The 14,346-nt window shown below is 40.5% G+C and overlaps 1 pseudogene; it reads right to left on the bottom strand.

Moving 5' to 3' along the window:
* The window catches only part of LOC149207310 (coatomer subunit alpha-3-like), a 50,161-nt pseudogene that overhangs the window by 4,262 nt on the left and 31,553 nt on the right, over positions 1–14,346 (bottom strand).

Genomic DNA, 14,346 nt, shown 5'->3' with positions numbered 1-14,346 from the left:
GCATTTTTGTGGAAAGCTGTGAGGCCTCGTGGATAAATTATCTGTGGACACTGCTGTTTGATTATTTTGGACAGATAATCGCCTTTATTCGAAGGTTGCGAAGAAGAGAAATTCATTAGTCGAGTGCTATTGTTTTACGTAGAGATAAAAAACCAGACTTGAATTGAAAAAGAAGGAGTTGCACCTCACAGGTGAGTATTTCACCTGGAGACTGCACTCAAACTCCTAAACTCTAGGAACAAATCCTAAATTAAGGAGATACGCTACAACTGGTGTAACCATTTCTCCATTAATACAAAATAATATTAATTATTTTCAACTCCCCCCCTTTATGGGAGAGGATTATCCTAAACTCCTAACATCCCTCTAAACAATTCAAACTTTACATGCCCAAGAGGCTTAGTAAAAATATCAGCCATGTTATCACAAGTTTTACAATATTCAACACATATCTCTTTTGACAGTAGTTTGTCTCGATGAAGCAGAGCTACAGTGCTCTGCTTTTTGTTGCTCCATGCTATGACCCTGGATCCAATGCTGAATGCATAACCTGTGATAGATCTTCGATCATCCAAGTTACCTACCTAATCAGAATCTGAAAAAACCTGCTAGAATAACATCAGAAGTGTCAATGTACAAAATGCCATAATTAGTAGTACCACTAAGATACCTCAACACACTTTTTGCTGCGACCCAGTGACTTTCGAGTGGTTTTGACATGAACTGGCTCAACACATTAATAGAATATGCCAAATCTGGTCTAGTTGTAGTCAGATATATCAAACTGCCAACTAGCTGTTTGTACATGGTTGAATCCACCTCTTTAGTACCGTCGTCACTAGTCAAATTTAAGTTCTTCTGTAATGGTGTTGTTGTTGATCTGCATTGCTCCATTCCGAACCTTTCCAGCAAGCTTCTGGCATACTTCCCTTGAGTAAGAAAGGTTTGTTTAGAGTCTTTCCATACCTCCAATCGCAAGCAATAATGAAGGTTTCCGATGTCTTTCCATCTCATACACTTTTGACATCTGATTTCTTTGATCAGATTGTTAGCATTGCCTGTTATGATCATATCATCTACATACAAAGAAATCAAAATAATTTGCCTCTGTTTATAAACGTGGTATACAGATTTGGATCATTCAAGCTCCTACGAAAGCCATGCTGTACAAAAAATGAGTCAATTTTCTCATACCACAACCTGGGTGCCTATTTTAAACCATAAAGTACCTTTTTCAATTTACACACAAGATGTTCCTGCTCCTTTTTCACGAAACCTTCAGGCTATACTAAATAAATTTCTTCCTTCAAGTCACCATTCAGAAATGTAGACTTAACGTCTAGTTGGTGTAGTTGCCATTTGTGTTTTGTTGCTAAGGAAATTAGCATTCTAATGGTGTTTAATTTGGCTACAGGAGCAAAGGTGTCATCGAAATCTATTCCCTCTTGTTGTGAGTAACCCTTTGCTACCAGTCTAGCTTTAAGTTTTTCTATACTCCCATCTGCATTTATTTTTGGTTTATACAACCATTTTCATACTATGGGGGTTTTTACCTTCAGGCAATTCAACCAAATACCAAGTATGGTTTCTATTTATTGATTCTATTTCCTCATATATTGCAACCCTCCATGCATCTGATTTACTTGCTTCCTCATAATTTGCAGGTTCTACAATGTTTAAAAACTTTGACATTAATGCATAGTCTTTCAATTTAGAAGGTAATCGAGTATTCCTACTTGATCTCCTTGGTAGGGGACTTACCTCAAATCTGTCTATTTCAGCCTTTTCTGGGCTTGCATTATTGATTACATTTCCTGTTACTTCTTCTTCTTGTTTCTGCTCTTGCTCTTCATCTTCCTTACTGTTTTCTTCCGTTAGCAATGGAATGTCCCGATCACTGTTAGAGTCATCCTTTCCTTCTTCAACTTGTTCTAGTTCTAACATTGTAAATTCCCCAGGATTCCCAAGATTGAAAGGACCAACATGTTCGCCCTCCATAAGTTGCATAAGGCCTTCAACCAGATCAGAAATGAACTGGAAGCTTCGTGTTTGTTCCCCATTTCCACAGACTGTCAAAGGCTCCTTGCGCCAAGCATGAGAAACAAAATTACTTGAAACCTGACCATCATCACGGCACATTCGCAGACCATATGTATTGCAAATTTGAGCAATCCGAACCTCAACATTTGCCCCAACACGCTTGGCAAGTCTGGATATGTTCAAGATTCCCACATCATTAGTTTTGACATTCTTCACAGGATTGTGTTTGTAATGCACAGGCGAAGTGGGGCAAGCCTCCAAAAATAAGGGTTCCACAACATCATGCCTTATCGTTCAATCGGATTGCCAAAATGATGCAAAACATTCTCCTTCCTTCCTGTGAAGAAATTATCGACAACAATAACACTGTCGCCCCTTGCCATGATCCTGTCATGTAGATGACTGCCAACAAAGCCAGCTCACGCGTCACGACAACTCGCAGGGACTTTCTCTTCAAACCTAGGGCACTTTAGCCCCGAATTGACCATTGAACCTGAATGATACTGCGCAAACCGAGGAACAAATTAGGAACTCCAATGCACTGCCACCAGGCAAATCCGATCTGCTACCACCGAACAGATTAGGAACTCCAATGCACTGCCACCAGGCAAATCTGATCTGCTACCACCAAACAGATCAGGAACTCCAATGCACCACCACCGGACAAATCCGATCTACTGCCACCGAACAGATCAGGAACTCCAATGCGCCACCACCAGGTAAATCCGATCTGCTGCTACCACGAGTAGATCAGGAACTCTAATGCACCACCACTGGGCAAATCCAATCTGCTGCCACCGAGTAGATCAGGAACTCTAATGCGCTACCACCTGGCAAATCTGATTTGCTACCACCGAACAGATCAGGAACTCCAATGCGCCACCACTAGGAAAATCTGATCTGCTGCCACCAAACAGATTAGGAACTCCAATGCGCCACCACCGAGCAAAATCGATCTGCAAAAAAATTACAGATTTTCCAAAGAGAAAGAGGCTGATGCTTCTCGACGGCGAAATAATCGCGTCGAAAAAAAAGCGATGCATCTTACGAAATTGGCGCGATTAAGGCTTGATTTTCCGCGCCAATAACACTTTCTGGCACACTGGCACGACTATATCTCTCAAAACCATGCCAAATGGCACTACTGTTTCTTAATAAATCATGCCAACCCTTCGTTCCGCTCAAAAATGGCGCGACCGTTTGCGACAAAACCGCGCCAACCCTATTTTCCGCTGAGAGATGATCAGTCATCTGAGACCTGTCTTCAGGTGTTACTGCAGTCCACCTAATTCTACGAATGCTTCTATACACTCCACCGCCACTACAGTGCTGTAATCAATGATGCATCCTAAAAAAAATTAAGGTTATCCCTACTCTGTGCTCTGATACCAAGATAAAAATCAGACTTGAATTGCAAAAGGAGTTGCAGCTCACAGATGAGTACTGCACCTGGAGACTGCACACAAACAAAGAGAACTCTCTCCGTACACTCTACATCCATCAAATGAGCAATTACATCATTAAGTACATTACTAGAGATCAGGAAGTTGCAACCAAACTCCTAAACTCTAGGAACAAATCCTAAATTAAGAGATACGTTACAACTGGTGTAACCATTTCTCCATTAATACAAAATAATATTAATTATTTTCAACTCGTAGATCGCTGGATCATAGACATTTTGAGGGTCGGTGATTACAACAGTAATCTTCATGAAAAGTCTTTGGATTATAGAGATCAGGTGTTTTCAAGATCTGAAAGGAAAGGCGTTATTGAGTCCATCGTCAGGGTTCAACCAACAGACAATGATGTTCTTCCTATCAGCTTCTTATTTGTGATTATTCATTGTGCACTCGCTTGGACCTCTAGCTTCGGGTGTCGTGCTCAACTGGGAAAAATAATAGTTACACAATTGGAACAAGCTACATTCAACTAGAATAGTTACACAATTGGAACAAGCTCAATCACTTTCCTGCTTCCATTAAAAACATACTAAGAATAAGTTTTTGCTTCTGTTGTGGTCACCAACAACCCCCTCTTTGTTTGATATTAGTAATAACATCAAGCAAAGGGGGACCCTTAACCAAAAATCCAAAAAATATTTTTGTTTGAAAAATCTTTTGTATTAACTCCCTAAGAGCTATATCGCGTCGCAAAGGAAAAAGAGGCGCTCTCCCAAAGCGCATAAATACACTGAAAGGGAGCGACGCGAGAACTCATCGCACCGCGTGCATTAAAAGCGCTCAAAAAGGGAAAACCTAAAGAATCGCCGACGGCCGATATGCGACGTCGCACGTCGCAATGTCGCATAAGCAGCACAAAGTGACAAAGCGAAAACCTTGCGACCTTGCGATCTTGCGATATGCGATTTGCGACCATGCAAAGCTGCGACCTGCGATCTATGGTTTGCGACGAATGAGACCATCAATTGCTGCGATACCACTTATTTACATCGCAATCTTCGATGCTGCGATGCAAATCGCAGAAGCCATTCGTCGCAGGCATTCCTCGGCATGATCTGTGAGCCCAAAATTAGGCGCGCACCTTACGGGAAATTAATGATTGTACGCCTGTGTATCCAAAGATGATTATGTTGCATTTTTCGAAGAGTCAAGTCATAATGGGTGACATGATTATGCATTCATTAGAACTTAATTGCTTTCATGTCAATCTTTTCTTCTGTCTCTTTTCATTTACGTGAACTATAAGTCAGCAACTGATATAAATCTATATGCAGGAAACATCTAAGGAAAAGCGCCAGAGCTAGAAGAACAGAGAGGAGATGACTTCGCAGATGGATACCGCATACAGCAGGGCCGCGGATTCCAGAGTATCACTCAACAAATGCTGATGGGAATAGGCTATCTAGGACTCAGAGTCAAAGGCGCACAAAAGCAAAGCGTTTATGAAAGATCCTGAGTCCCAAATTGGGTAAAGCAAAAAGAAAAACGCTTAAGGGGAAAGACGTCTCAGAAAAGCCTGGAACAAAGAATGGAAACAAGTTTCAATTGAGAAAATCGTTCAGGCAACAAAATCCCCAGCTCATTGAGTCATTCGCACGCCGGAAACCGAAATAGCAACAGCACAATCAGTTTGAAAGAAATCTGAGTTGTACTAAGTATACACGCCGTGAAGACACTCCTCCAGAAGAACACTTTCAAAAATATCTTCTAGTTTGTTAGAAAGAGGTGCCAACTCTTGTTATTTCTAATTTTCAAGCTTGAACAAAAGGAAAGGACAAGCAGCCGACTCTTTCACGGCGAACAGCGCATCGCTTACAGCACTAAGGAGCAGATACAGAAATGGTTAGAAATTAGATTCAGTTTTTAGAAATAAATTTGTTTTAGTAAAAGGGCGGTCATTTGAAGCCGTTCCCTAAATTTGTGTAATTAAAATTAGCCGTTAGTAGTATTTAACCCTTCTCGTTGCATTGGAGAAGGGTCCGGAAATTTGTCAAAAAACTTGTCCTCAGAACATGCACTTTTGCACCCTCGGAGGGGGTTCATTGATGAATGGACGGATCGAGATTTATTTATGTTTGCATTTTAATACCTGCTACTGATGTTGCACTTCTGTACTCTTAGTAGGCATTAGAAGTAAGTAGAAATAGATCGTTATTGCTTCAGGTCTGTGAGTATAAAATCAGTCATAAATGGTACTTTTATCTCTTGACGAATTTCTGCTCACATTCTTAGAGTAATATACAGCTGATGTTGTTTATATGTTAATGTATGAATGAGTGGACTACCATTTGGCACTTTTGTACGGTGGAGTCATTGATTTGTTCTTAATACATGAATAACTGATTATGCGATATGTTGTTCACAACCGTTTTGCTTAACTTTTTATGCAGGATGGTTCATCTTAATTGATTTATATTCTCATAATAGCTGAATAATCTTCATTACCAGTTATTGTGTGAAATCTTTCTAGATCGCATAATGGAAAAAGTTCTATCCCGGGTTAGCGTAGATTAGATGTGTTGTTCTTGATAGATTAAAGTAGTATAAAATTCAGTCTCAGAGTTTAGAATTAAATTAGCTTAGAAATAATTCCAGATTTTCATTATCATATTCTACACACACACACATCACCAAACTCTACACACACACACCCCTTAGATCGGGAAGCTGGTCCCGTTATCCCCAGTCGGACCCGCTACACCAAACGGGCATGGAGCTGCCAACCAGGTTCCCGACCGGGTGGGTATCCCCCTTGTTGTTGACCCGATTTCAGGGCCCTCAACATATTTGGCGCTAGAAGGAGGGCACGAACTATGAATGGCACCTAAAGCAATATCTAAATACCATTCTGAGAGTAATACACCCTCATCAACTCCCTCGACTTCTCCAACACGGTTAAACCCGGAATTTGAAGTCGCTCGAGTATCTACCACTGCTACATATTCGAATATATCAGACCAATCTATCATTGAACCCCCTGAAATTCAAACTTTGATTCATAAACTCCAGGGATTCTCTATTTTTAACCAGAAGTCTGATAAATCCAAAAGCAGCGTGACTTCGCAGTACAATCCTGCTCATCCCCTTACCAGACTAAAGAGTGAAAAATTTGGCATACAACCAAGTGAACTCCCTCTCCCTACCAGGAAAAGAGCAAGGAAAACACCACCAGAGTCTGACAGTAAGACTCCTTCATCCACTTCGTCCATATCAACTCCCTCACCGCGAAGTCAACCACCCACTCTTTCATTCCAACTCACTCACCCATCTTATACAAACCTTCCTCTTCAAACATCAAAGATCTTAATATCTTCATCTTCTCAGCATCAGGGATCATCTCCTGCACTTCCATTAACTAGCAGCTCAACGATGGCCCAGTCTCCATGGAACAATCCTGGGGCGGTTTTAATGCCTCCACCCCTGAGCCCTATACCGGCCCATCCTGAGAAATGGCTGCCTAAATTCAATCCGGAAGCAGGCATGCTAGCCGAGGAACATATCAATAATTTCATGCTTTCTGTTAATCTCAACGGAGTCACTAATGAAGACGCTGTTGTCCGGCTTTTCCCTTATACAATGCAAGGAACAGCCGGGTCATGGTACTTTTCGTTACCTTCCGGATCCATCACAAGCTGGGACATTTTTCAAAGTCAGTTCCTCACCAAGTTTGGTGATGACAGATCCACGGCGACATTGATCAATGACCTATCTAATCTTAAGGCTGAGGCTAGAGAACCCATTAAAGATTTTAACTTACGGTTCAATAAGATCCTCAACAAAATCCCCGCTGCTTCACAACCCAGCGAGGAAGTAAGATGTGAATGGTACATCACGGCTTTACCTCCAAACTTGGCTATCTTCGTAGATAGGGCAAACAAGACCACCTTAGTCGACAACTTGAAAGAAGCGTTAGCAGTGGAAAAATGCGTGGTAGCCCTAGAAAAGAGATCTGCTATAGAAGAACGCAAATCTAAGAAGATCTCTTTCAAAGAAGACACCAAGAAGAAGCAAACGAAAGACCCTTTCGATTTGGAAGGATTACAAAAAGTGTTGAAAGCCATGTCCAATGAGATGATTGATATTAAGAAACAAGTAGCAGAGACTTCTTCGAAAAAGCCCTTTAGGACTTTTAAAAGAAATCCTCCCATGGAGGTAAAACCACCTAGTGTTGTCTCAAACGTTGAATCTGAAGAAGACGAAGAAGAAGAGAATACCACTGAAGGGCAGACCGACGAGGAAGAGGTCGTAGAACTACAAGGAATGTGGGACTTCATCCTCCCACGAGAAGAGGATCAAGAAGCATTTCCTGTTAGCACGAGAAGCAAAAATCAACTTGATCCTCCCCTAACTACCCCAAAACAAAAGGGCGCAAACCCTGCAACAAAAGAAAAGGTCGCAACAAAAAAGACAACTGCTAAAGCGACCCAGCTTAGCCCAGTCCAATCTGATCAAACGCCTCCATCAAGAACACTAATAGTGTCGGATGAAATGGAATATAACATCATTGATGACATGAAGAAGACTAGAGCTAATATCACTCTGTATGAATTGAGTAAATTGAAACACCAGCAGAAAATAATGATGAAAGAATTACATGCTGTGCCTACTACATCTTTACCTACAGCTGTAGCTTCCCACGATCTGGGAAGACCTCCAACCAACACGATCAATAAAATTGATCCAAATGACATCGCCTTGATTGGAGGAAGATCGAGATCCCATACTCCTCCTTTTCTTCTCACATATGAAATCTTCAATAAAAACGTGCACAATTGCTTGGTCGATTCTGGTGCTTCAACGAATATTTTACCCAGGTCAATATGTGCCAAATTGAATGTGCAACCTCAAAAATCCGCGGTACGTATAGTTCAACTTGATCGATCCCAAGTCGAAGTGATTGGTGAACTCAATCAGGTGACCATAAGATTGTCGTCTAACCCAAAAGTTTGTCAGGTTATCGACATTCTAGTAGCTGATATCCCTGAGTTCTATGGTTTGATTCTTAGCAGGGATTGGTCGGAAAAACTCCACGGATATTTTTCAACCGATTGGTCGCACATGTGGTTACCATACAATGGTAAACCAAATCAGATAAAGGTTGAACGAGAGTTGCACCAAAAATACATAGTGACAGAACTGGAAGGAGAAAATGAAGCCATAACATACAATAACAGCATTGTAGGCAATTACGCAATAGATTCTTTCCTAGGTAATTTCAATGCTCATATTTCACCATACTTAGAGAATTCAGTTTTATCCCAAGTTGAAAATTTCTCCCAAACTGATGACTCAAAATGTTTTAGTTTTTTAGATAATTCTGTAAATACATGTTTATTTTGGAAATTATATTTTGACGGATCTAAATCCAATGAGGGAGCAGGAGCAGGATGCGTTCTGATTAACCCAGACGGGAACAAGATTATGCTCACATGCAGACTTGAGTTCGATTGCACGAACAACACAGCGGAGTACGAAGCCTTGGTTCAAGGCCTATACAAAGCAATCGGATTAAACGTTAAGTATCTTCAAGTCTTTGGAGATTCGGAGATCGTCGTAAAACAGGTACGTAACACCATACATTGCCTGTCAAGTCATTTAAAGCATTATCAATCATTAGTTCAAGATCTCACTGCACATTTCGTAGCATTCAACATCTCGTCAATTCCAAGAATCCAAAACGCGAGCGCAGACCTGTTAGCTAACGTAGCCTCTAGACTTATCCCTTCTGAAGATTTTAGTCCTGATAGGTTTTCAATAGAATTAATCTTTAGACCATCCATCCCTGACAATATCACCAATTGGAGAGTGTTCAACGACGATCCTGACATCGTAAATTTCCTTACTTCTGAAGGATCCTACTCAAATCAGATAATCGACGAAGACCATCATGATCACCAAATACAACAAAATGGCTCTGACAATGCTATACCGAAATCAGTGGTCAAGTTAGAAGATTTATATGATTTGAAAAGTCGGTTTAAAAGGTCCGCCAATGCTAAACTTTGCAGTTCTACCCTGAACTATGAATTAGTAAACCTAGGGACCGATCAGAAGCCACAAAACGTTAACCTAGGTCACGGCCTAGCCCCTGAAGAGAAATCAGCATATATCCGTCTTCTGAGACAATACAAAAATGTTTTTGCCTGGAATTACGATGAGCTAAAGACATACAACACTTCTATCATTCAACATGTTATCCCTATGATTGACAATGAAAAACCTGTCCAGCAAAAGCTCAGAAAAATACACCCTAACCTAGAAAATCAGATAAAAACTGAGCTTAATAAGTTGTTGAGAGCCAGAATAATCTTCCCCGTAAGGCATTCTAAATGGGTATCCAATATGGTGCCCGTTAGGAAGAAAAACGGAGACATTAGAATCTGTATCGATTTCCGAAATCTCAACAAAGCCTGTCAGAAAGATAACTTTCCCCTCCCACCTATGGAGCAAATATTACAGGCAGTAGCAGGCTCAGAATTAATGTCATTCCTGGATGGATTTTCAGGATACAATCAAGTACTGGTGCATCCCGATGATCAGTTAAAGACTACGTTCCGAACCAAATGGGGCACTTATGCATATCGGAAGATGCCATTTGGTCTGATCAATGCCGGAGCTACCTTTCAGAGAGCCATGGACATCGCGTTTAAAGGGTTAGTCAATAAATCAGTAGTGATTTACCTGGATGATATAACAGTGTACTCCAAAAAACGAAACAACCATCTCAAAGATTTGAAGCAAATCTTTCAAAGATGCTTGAGGTATGGGATTTCGCTCAACCCAAAGAAATCTTTCTTTGCATTAAGCGAAGGGAAATTGCTCGGATTCATAGTGTCGAAATCTGGTATTCACATAGAACCCGATAGAATCAAGGAAATTTCCGAAATATCCATACCCCATAACAAGAAAGCCATGCAATCCTTCCTTGGACAGATCAATTTTGTCAAAAGATTTGTCCCGGATTTTTCACGTATTATTTCTCCCTTACAAAATATGATAAAAAAGAATTCAAATTTCAAATGGGGTCTAGATGAGCACGAAGCGTTCAACTTAATCAAACAAGATATCATCAATGCTCCATCTTTGGCCACCCCAAAATTTTTCGGAATCTTTTATCTTGTACACTTTTGCCTCAGAGAAATCCTATGCCGCGATTTTGACCCAAGCAAATCAAGAGAAAGCGGAAGCTCCAATCGCATTCTTTAGCTCGAACTTACAAGGTGCTGAAATTAATTACTCAGACGTAGAGAAACAAGCATATGCTGTTTTCAAAGCGATCAAATATTTCAGACCTTTCTTGCTTAAAGCCCACACTAAAGTCGTAGTACCGTTTCCGGCGGTAAGAAACCTTTTGGTGCAGAAAGACGTGGGCGAAAAGAGAGCTAATTGGATTACCGCTTTACAAGAATATGATCTTGAGATCAAACCAGCAAACATCGTAAGAGGTCAAGGCTTCTGCAAGATGTTAGCCAGAGCATCGCAAATCCCGGAGAACTCATCTGAAGAGGTACAAGCGTATGAGGTAAGCCTAAACGATGCAGAATCATCATATGCTGACACCATTTATTTTCTTAAGAACGGGTATGCTCCATCACGTCTGGATCATACCAAGAAAAGAGCTCTGAGATTAAAAGCTAAACAATACCAGCTCATAAATGATGTCTTGTTTAAAAGGAATTACGATTCTGTGCTTCTTAGGTGTCTTGAGAAAACTGAAGCCGAAAAGGTTTTGCAGGAACTCCACGATGGACCAGCGGGTGGACACTATGCCGGAGATGCGACTGCACATAAAATCTTGCGTGCAGGATATTATTGGCCCACGCTGTTCAAAGACTCATACAATCACGTAAGGAAATGCCAAGTCTGCCAGACTGCTGCAGGAAAACAAAGGAAACCGTCCATGCCGCTACAACCAGTCATCATCGACCAACCATTCAGTCAATGGGGCTTGGACATAATAGGTGAGATCGTTCCTCACTCTTCTAAGCAGCACAAGTATATCCTTACGGCAACTGATTATTTTACCAAATGGGTAGAAGCAGTTCCTCTCAAGACAGTTCATTCTGAAAATATTATTGAATTCATAGATCAATTTATCATCACTAGGTTTGGATTGCCAACAACATTAATGTTTGATAACGCTTCATATTTTTCTGGAAATACTATGACTGAGTTTGCGCTTAAAAGAGGGTTCAAACTGAAATATTTTGCAAACTACTATCCGCAAGGTAATGGATTGGCTGAGTCAACAAACAAGAACCTAATCAGAATTATCAAAAGAACAGTCGACCAAAACCAAAAGAATTGGCACAAAGCGCTGGTAAATGCTTTATGGGCTGATAGAATCACAAAGAAAGCTTCAATCGGCACTTCTCCCTTTAATTTAGTTTATGGGAGAGAAGTGGTTCTTCCAACTCACCTAGTCATTCCCTCTTTGTCTTTAGTGCAATATATCGATGAAGTATCTACTTCCTCTTTACAATTAAGACAAATGGAAATAATCAAACTAGAAGAACAAAGAGAACAAGCTAGGAAAACCCATGCTCATCACCAAGCGCTAATAAAATCTTCTTTTGACTCAAGCATCGTAACCAGAAAAAACTTTCAGATGGGTGATTTAGTTTTGAAATGGGATAAGGCTCATGAAGAAAAGGGCAAACATACGAAATTTCAAAAGCTGTGGCTTGGCCCTTTTCAGATTGTAGAAGTCGTAGGCCCGTCTACATTCGTGTTGCAGGATCTGGCAGGAAGGAGAGATTCTTTACCTGTCAATGGACTGATTCTTAAATTATACTTTCCATAGAAGAGAATTCTTCTAATTTTTGTAGGATAGATTCAGTTTTTAGTTTTTATTTTGTTTTGTTTTTCTCTTTTTATGAATAAAACCCGTTGTAAATGATCATTTAAAAAGGATTCATGAAAGAGCACGCCAATTCTCTATCAGATTTTGATCTCGCTTGTACAAATAGCAAAATTTTTTTAAAATCTAAATTTTATTATTGACAAATAGAGTTAACTTCACTTTGATTACGATACTCGTTTCGACCTCTAAAAAACTTTGACAAAAGCAACCTTTGGTAAAAGAATTGTTTTGTATCAGCACCATGAAAGGTATCATCAATAATAAAATAAGCATTCTCTGCAAAACTGTTGTTTTCAAAAACTCTATTATTGTCGTCCAGAGCTTTCTTAAGGAAAAACAATGACTTCCTCCCTGCTAAAAGGAAAATACAGCATTCAGAGAAACAATCCAAGGAAAACACTATATCTCAAAGAATAAGAGGTCTCATCACGAGCCGGCTTATCATGATCACAGATATTATAACTTGCTGACTTTGCCAATACTGTCTATCAAAACAGGGCAACGAATTAAGATTGTTGCAATCAAAAGACAAGAGGTCTCATCACGAGCCGGCTTGTTCAGCAAAAGTGTAAATCAAGTGAATGACTGTGTCATAATTTGGCCACCAAACCAAGACATTGTTCTTTAGAGAATTTAAAAAGGAAAAGTGTGTCAAAAAGGATTTTTCTTTGGAATGTTGCGAGTAACCTCAAACAGGAAAAAGGATCATTGCTGGATAACATGGTAACCCTGTCGAGGCTATGGACGCTTGCGGGCAGCAGAGGCTCTACCTACGACAAATGAGCATACTTTTAAGCCAGTACGCAGAGAAGACCTTATTTTATCTTTAATCAAGACCAAGTAATGTCTGATGCGAGTGCAAGAAAAAACCTGAGGAAGCAAGCAATTGGGATATAAAAAGGGTTGAGACAAAATATCGTTGACAAGGTGAGGGGTAATCTACTCTATCTGTCCATAACAAAATTTAGGCATATAAAAATTTTTGCTGTTTCGGAAGTGAACGGTCAATAGAAATGCAGAGATAACTGGTTCTTCACAGTGAATCGCCATTGTTGTGGTCACCAACAACCCCCCTCTTTGTTTGATATTAGTAATAACATCAAGCAAAGGGGGACCCTTAACCAAAAAATCCAAAAAATATTTTTGTTTGAAAAATCTTTTGTATTAACTCCCTAAGAGCTATATCGCGTCGCAAAGGAAAAAGAGGCGCTCTCCCAAAGCGCATAAATACACTGAAAGGGAGCGACGCGAGAACTCATCGCACCGCGTGCATTAAAAGCGCTCAAAAGGGGAAAACCTAAAAGAATTGCCGACGGCCGATATGCGACGTCGCACGTCGCAATGTCGCATAAGCAGCACAAAGTGACAAAGCGAAAACCTTGCAACCTTGCGATCTTGCGATATGCGATTTGCGACCATGCAAAGCTGCGACCTGCGATCTATGGTTTGCGACGAATGAGACCATCAATTGCTGCGATACCACTTATTTACATCGCAATCTTCGATGCTGCGATGCAAATCGCAGAAGCCATTCGTCGCAGGCATTCCTCGGCATGATCTGTGAGCCCAAAATTAGGCGCGCACCTTACGGGAAATTAATGATTGTACGCCTGTGTATCCAAAGATGATTATGTTGCGTTTTTCGAAGAGTCAAGTCATAATGGGTGACATGATTATGCATTCATTAGAACTTAATTGCTTTCATGTCAATCTTTTCTTCTGTCTCTTTTGATTTACGTGAACTATAAGTCAGCAACTGATATAAATCTATATGCAGGAAACATCTAAGGAAAAGCGCCAGAGCTAGAAGAACAGAGAGGAGATGACTTCGCAGATGGATACCGCATACAGCAGGGCCGCGGATTCCAGAGTATCACTCAACAAATGCTGATGGGAATAGGCTATCTAGGACTCAGAGTCAAAGGCGCACAAAAGCAAAGCGTTTATGAAAGATCCTGAGTCCCAAATTGGGTAAAGCAA

Source organism: Pinus tabuliformis, chromosome 1_2, assembly GCF_031772625.1.
Source record: "Pinus tabuliformis cultivar Carrire ecotype Pingquan chromosome 1_2, CPIR1, whole genome shotgun sequence".
Classification (NCBI taxonomy): Eukaryota; Viridiplantae; Streptophyta; class Pinopsida; order Pinales; family Pinaceae; genus Pinus; species Pinus tabuliformis.
Note: the sequence above shows the minus strand (reverse complement) of the source record. Positions and strands in the feature narration are given on the sequence as shown.